This window comes from Etheostoma spectabile, chromosome 14 (assembly GCF_008692095.1).
Source record: "Etheostoma spectabile isolate EspeVRDwgs_2016 chromosome 14, UIUC_Espe_1.0, whole genome shotgun sequence".
NCBI classification, from domain to species: Eukaryota; Metazoa; Chordata; class Actinopteri; order Perciformes; family Percidae; genus Etheostoma; species Etheostoma spectabile.
Genome location: NC_045746.1, coordinates 9,431,738 through 9,438,699, shown reverse-complemented (window position 1 = coordinate 9,438,699; position 6,962 = coordinate 9,431,738).

Here is a 6,962-nt window from a genome sequence, read left to right as displayed (position 1 = left end):
CGTCCTAGAGGAGCTAACAGCTAACAGACGCTACTAGCACCGCCTAGCACTGTCACTGCTGTTTTCTGAAAAACAACAGACGGGACAAAATGTTGCGTTTACTGGTAAACTGGTAAACCTTGCTTGAGCATATAAGCCGAGCGTGGAGTTTCCTTGGCTTCAGGGGGGGGGGCCCTCTGCCGTTGGGTAGACTCCGGCCTACCTACGCGCTGAAGCTTTAGGCGTCTTGTTGCTCAAATTCAGCTGGGATGGAACAAGTCACGTGGACACCTGGGAACTCACGAGAGAAATGTATCCCTGTACAGATTGAAGTCATGAAATATTGAGTGCGATGGTATCAGAGTGCAAAGAAACACAAGTCTCAAGACAGAAGACAGGAATAATTTAAAAGAGATGGGATGATTCCGTTTTGATAATACTCATACACAGTGAGCAATAGGCATAAGTTCAGCCCCGTGACGGATAGGGAAATATCTGGATCCCGCATCGAGCTATACTCTGCCTTGCAATCTGAAGCTGGCACATGATTATGAGATTTTTTTTTTACAAGATTGAACCTGTTCCAGACTACCTGGTTAAATTCAAATTGAGTTATGGATGTAAATATTAGCCAGAAGCATTGCATTATAAACATCCACAAAGTTGCTCGATCTCAACATGGGTATTTCCCGTACGCTGCAGGTCTGATTTCAGGTTCGTGCTCTGTTGAGTGATTACCCCACTGCAGCTTGACCACTCCTATTCACAGTAGCTTGCAGGTATAGCGGCTTTTCATCAATCAACTTTCTTTTTTCCATTTTCTGCTTTTTCTTTTCCGCCCATTATCCTCTATTATTGCTTGGGAGCAGGAGCTGGAATTGCATTGATTCGAATTATAACCGTCGGGAAAACTCATAATAGTGGGTTGGTTTCCAGTGATATATTAGTAAAATTATTGTTAGCTGGGAGATAAAGAGTTTTATTCCAAGACGACTCTGTCGAGAATGGAATGTGTGAAAATCCTAGGCATCATCATGGGCCATGTGGTTTTATTATTTATAAACAAAACTTTAAAATGAGATGTTTCTCTTTACGATGCCATATCTGTCTATTTTTCCCCCATAAAGTTTGTTATTTGTTGTTATAAATGAGGTGATATTAAAAACTAAAGCAGTACGGTGAAATATATTTCTATTTTGTGTGAACTCTTTATTTGTTCGTGTTGACGAAAAGAAAATGTACTCTAGATACACAGATATAGTTTGAAGTTAAACTTAAATTGAATCATGCTATATTGTGCATCCACATACCATTACCTAGTGTGCAAATCATATACAAATTGACTTAAATCTGCACATACTGACCTACTACCTATACTAACACATTTTTGCACGTACTTACACATGCACCTAACATCTACAGTTTTAGTATATACAGTACAGTATTAATGCACTTAGAGCTGGGCGACATAAAGATAATCAGAGATCACAATATTGTTGACAAAGTACCTCAATGTTGATATTGCCATGATAATGTAGGCTTGACAATTGTGCTTTAACAAAATTTTTCAGTATTAGATTTGAGAAAAAGTATCATTAATAATTAAAGCTGCAAGCAGCGATGGAGGGCCCTCGCTAACCCGCGCCAGTCGGGGTTACTGGCGGACGCCTCTCCTTGCGACCGCGCATTTGCGCGTCACTCGTACCCTGAAAATCGTCGCCAATGAAAAGTGAACTCCCTGCTGAGTTCATTGATACCTCACACTAGCCTATACGTCATACACATCATTATCCTTGAAAGGGGGCGTGGCCGCATCATAGGGCGGGTCAAACTAACCAAGAAAAAGGAAGTCTCGCTGAGTTCATTACCTCACACAAGCATATCTCATACAAGTCATTATCCCGTGAAAGGGGGCGTGGCCGCATCATAAGGGGGCGTGTCAAACCTCACCAATGAAAAAGGAACTCTCTGCTGAGTTCATTGATACCTCACAAAAGCCTACACGTCATACAGGTCAATATCTGTGAAAGGGGGCGTGGCCGCATCATAAAGGGGCGGGTCAAACATCACCAATGAAAAAGGAAGTCTCTGCTGAGTTCATTGATACCTCACACAAGCCTATACGTCATACAAGTCATTATCTGGGAAAGGGGGCGTGGCCGCATCACATAGGGGCGGGTCAAACATCACCCATAAAAAAGGAAGTCTCTGCTGAGTTCATTGATACCTCACACAAGCCTATACGTCATACAGCTCCTTATCTGGGAAAGGGGGCGTGGCCGCATCATAGGGGGGCGGGTCAAACATCACCAATAAAAAAGGAAGTCTCTGCTGAGTTCAATGATACCTCACATAAGTATCTATGTTACACGGTTCAAATGTTATGAAAGGGGGCGTGGCCTGAGTGACTGGGCGTGGTCATAATATAGGGGCCGCCTCACTATCACATGTAGACCACACGTTCTAAGTTTCATGTAAATCGGATGATGTTTGTCCTATAAGGCATATTTCTTGTTGCCAGATGGTGGCGCTATCTCCAAAACTCCATATTGGCCTGTAGGTGTCCTCAGGCCTGGACTCTTGGTGTTTGTGGGAAATTTCAAGCAGATACGACAACGTACACTGTAGTTACAGCCAATTTCTCAGTGATCGCTAAACACTCAAAATGGCCGTCATGCCACGCCCACACCGTATGACGAAAAGTTTTTCTTTTAATAACTTTTCATCTACAACATCTTGAGATGATACACACCAAGTTTGAAGTTGATCGGATGAAATCTCTAGGAGGAGTTCGTTAAAGTATAGCACCTTGTCTTTTAGGCCTACTTCCTGTTGCCACTAGGGGGCGCTATGACTTTGAGCCAATAGCGGCGTGTAGATGTCGTCAGGGGCGGACACTGATGAGTCGTGGAAAGTTTCGAGCTAATCGGACAACGTACGCTCAAGTTACACCCACTTCCTGTTTCGGTGGCGAATCGCACAAAATGGCCGCCTCGCCACGGCCACGCCCTATGACGAAAAGTTTTCTTTTAATAACTTTCATCGTTAACATGTTAAGATGACACACACCAAGTTTGAAGCTGATCGGACAAAGCTCTAGGAGGATTCGTTAAAGTACGACATGTGAAATGGCCAAAATCGCACTAATTTCGCACATTCAAAACAAAATGGCGGACTTCCTGTTGGGTTTAGGGGGGGGCTACCATGGAGTTTTATGTCCGCCCTGCCATGATACATATGTGTACCAAGTTTCGTGAGTCTACGATAAACGTAGTGCAGGGGCTGAATTTTCGTAATATTGTAGGTGGCGCTAGCGAGCCATTTTTGTGCGCCTATTCCCGAAACCATTAAAATACGTAAATTTTCACCAGACCTGATGCGACCGCCAAATTTGGTGAGTTTTTGAATATGATAAGTCCTCCAAAAAGGCAATTCATTTGACGGAAAATAAAGAATAATAATAAAGAATAATTAAAGCTGCAAGCAGCGATGGAGGGCCCTCGCTAACCCGCGCCAGTCGGGGTTACTGGCGGACGCCTCCCTTGCGACCGCGCATTTGCGCGTCACTCGTACGCTGAAATTGTCGCCAATGAAAGGGAAGTCCCTGCTAGTTCATTGATCCTTACACAAGCCTATATGTCATACAAGTCATTATCTGTGAAAGGGGCGTGGGCCGCATAATAGTGGCGGTCAAACATCACCAATAAAAAAAGAAGTCCCTGCTGAGTTCATTGATACCTTACACGAGCCTATACGTCATACAACCTCACTATCTGTGGAAGGGGGCGTGGCCGCATCATAAGGGGGCGTGTCAAACATCACCAATAAAAAAGGAAGTCTCTGCTGAGTTCTATGGCATCTCACACAAGACTGTACCTATAACGGTTCAAATGTTATAAAGGGGCGTGGCCTGAGTGACTGGGCGTAGTTTCATGTAAATCGGATGATGTTTACATATAAGGCATATTCTTGTTGCCAGATGGTGGCGCTATCTCCAAAACTCCATATTGGCCTGTAGGTGTCCTCAGGCCGGGACTCTGGTGTTTGTGGGAAATTTCAAGCAGATACGACAACGACACTGTAGTTACAGCCAATTTCATCTTCATCGCTAAACACCCAAAATGGCCGCCATGCCACGCCCACACCGTATGACGAAAGTTTTCTTTTAATAACTTTTCATCGGTAACATCTTAGGATGATACACACCAAGTTTGAAGATGATCGGATGAAATCTCTAGGGAGGTTCGTTAAAGTATGGCACCTTGTCTTTTAGGCCTACTTCCTGTTGCCACTAGGGGGCGCTATGACTTTGAGCCAATAGCGGCGTGTAGATGTCGTCAGTGGCGGACTCTGATGAGTCGTGGAAAGTTTCAGAGCTAATCGGACAACGTACGCTCGAGTTAAACCCACTTCCTGTTTCGGTGGCGAATCGCACAAAATGGGCCGCCCCGCCACGGCCCGCCCTATGACGAAAAGTTTTTCTTTTAATAACTTTTCATCGTTAACATGTTAGATGACACACACCAAGTTTGAAGATGATCGGACGAAAGCTCTAGAGGAGTTCGTTAAAGTACGACATGTGAAATGGGCAAAATCCACTAATTTCGCACCATTCAAAACAAATGGCGGACTTCCTGTTGGGTTTAGGGGGGGGCTCCATGGAGTTTTTTGTCCGCCCTGCCATGATACTATGTGTACCAAGTTTCGTGAGTCTACGATAACGATGTGCAGGGCTGAATTTTTGTGTGATATTGTAGGTGGCGCTAGCGAGCCTTTTTGTGCGCCTATTCCCGAAACCATTAAAATACGTAAATTTTCACCAGACTGATGCGACCGCCAAATTTGGTGAGTTTTTGAATATGATAAGTCCCCAAAAAGGCAATTCATTTGGCGGAAAAAGATAATAATATTCCTCAGTTCCATAGGCCTTCCCGCCTGTCGGCGCTCGGGCCCTAATAATAATTCTTCAGTTTCAATAGGGCCTTCGCCGCCTGTCGGCGCTCGGGCCCTAATAAAATGAATAAAACAACTAGAACAGTCTGGTAAGTGCAGACAATTATCACTTACTGCAATCCTATGGAGCCCCAGAGGTGACATGGTGGAAAAAAGTTGAATAAAAAAAACATGTACAGGGACAAACACTAAAGTCGAGAATGATGGATGTATTTAGACAACGAGGAGAAGTAATCATTATGTCGTGCTACTAGCTGTCGGCGCGCTATCACTCCTCTACTGCAGTGGTGTGTGTGTTTAGCTAGCTAGTGCTAGTGTTTAGCTAGCTAGCTAACTGAGTTACCTTAGCGGCTAGCTGCGCCGCTAGCTAAACACACAGACGCAAGGTAAGTGGACCCACAGCATATTGTAGTGTAACCGTTAGCTAACACCAGTAGCTAGTAGCACGTCTAAGGATTGCATCTCGTTGGTTGTCTAAATATATCCATTGTTTATTTATAAGCTTTACTATTATACCTAACGTGAAGTTATCGGGTTCGGGCATCTGGTAAGGATGCCTCCTGGGCCCCCCCTAGGAGGTGTTCCAGGCACGTCCAGCTGGAGGAGGACCCGGGAAGACCTAGGACTAGGTGGAGAGATTATATCTCCAACCTGCCTGGGAACGCCTCGGGATCCCCCAGTCGGAGCTGGTTGATGTGGCTCGGGAAGGGAAGTTTGGGGTCCCCTACTGGAGCTGCTGCCCACGCGACCCGATACCGGATAAGCGGTCGAAGATGGATGGTGGATGGATAACGTGAAGTGTTATTATGAACACTGGCGTTGATTGTGTATGTCAGTTACTGTACGCTATCCTCGAGTTTAATGTTTTTTTTTTTTTCCTCCATGTCATTTCTAGGGTTTCTTACAATACCAGCCCAGTCTCATGACAGTTTGTGAATTGTCATGCTATTTAATCGATTAATTGTGCACAGGTCATGTTAATATGTTATTTTTGTGTGTCGACTTACACATTTTTAAGTAACGTATTTCAATGGGAAGCCTATTTCATGATCACATGGTTTCGGTAGCAAGTGTTGAAAAGCCGAAAATCCGCGCAGGGAGGTTGGTCAGGTGGAGGATGGGCAGACAGCACAGGACTTTCACCTCGGAGACCGGGGATTGTGTCCCCAGTGTTGCAGCTCCTTTCGCGTTATTCTCTTCCTAACCACAGCCGTCCCGTTGTTGTCGACGTGTCCCGTGTGTGACGGTTCCATGCCCCGTTCTTTTTTGGCCGACTATGGCGTTTCATTTCCCCTTACGGGTAATAATCAGAGGCTAAACACAGGTACAACGGCCAAATGGTTTCCTCAGCAGGGGGGCTGGCGTCTCCCTTAGGATTGGGTGAGAAGCACAGTCACCGAGAGAAGCTCGGAGTAGAGCCGCTGCTCCTTTGCGTTGAAAGGAGCCAGTTGAGGTAGTTCGGGTATCTGGTAAGGATGCCTCCTGGGCACCTCCCTAGGGAGGTGTTCCAGGTATGTCCAGCTGGGACGACCTTGGGGAAGACCCAGGACTAGGTGGAGGGATATATCTCCAACCTGGCCTGGATTGCCTCGGGATCCCCCAGTCGGAGCTGGTAAATGTGGCTCGGAAAGGGAAGTTGGGGTCCCCTGCTGCCCCGCGACCCCAAAACTGATAATCGAACAAAGATGGATTGATGGTGGATGGATGGATGGTTGAAAATAAAAAGACCATTTCACTAACTCGGCGTGGACCTGGTTGACAATACAGCCTTTTAAACCAGTATAAAACAAAACTTATACGAGCCATATTACAGATTATCAAATTAAGACAATATCTAGTCTCAAATGACAACTCGATATAATCGATACGTTGCCCAGCCCTAACGCCTATACACACACACACATTTAAATGTCAACTATTAGTGATTTTCTAAATATATTTAACCCCCTTATTTCCCTGTGAGTGATGACTATTTTTGTCTTCTGGTAGCAAACACCTTGTGCATGTCTTTGACTCTGTGGTGTGTGTGT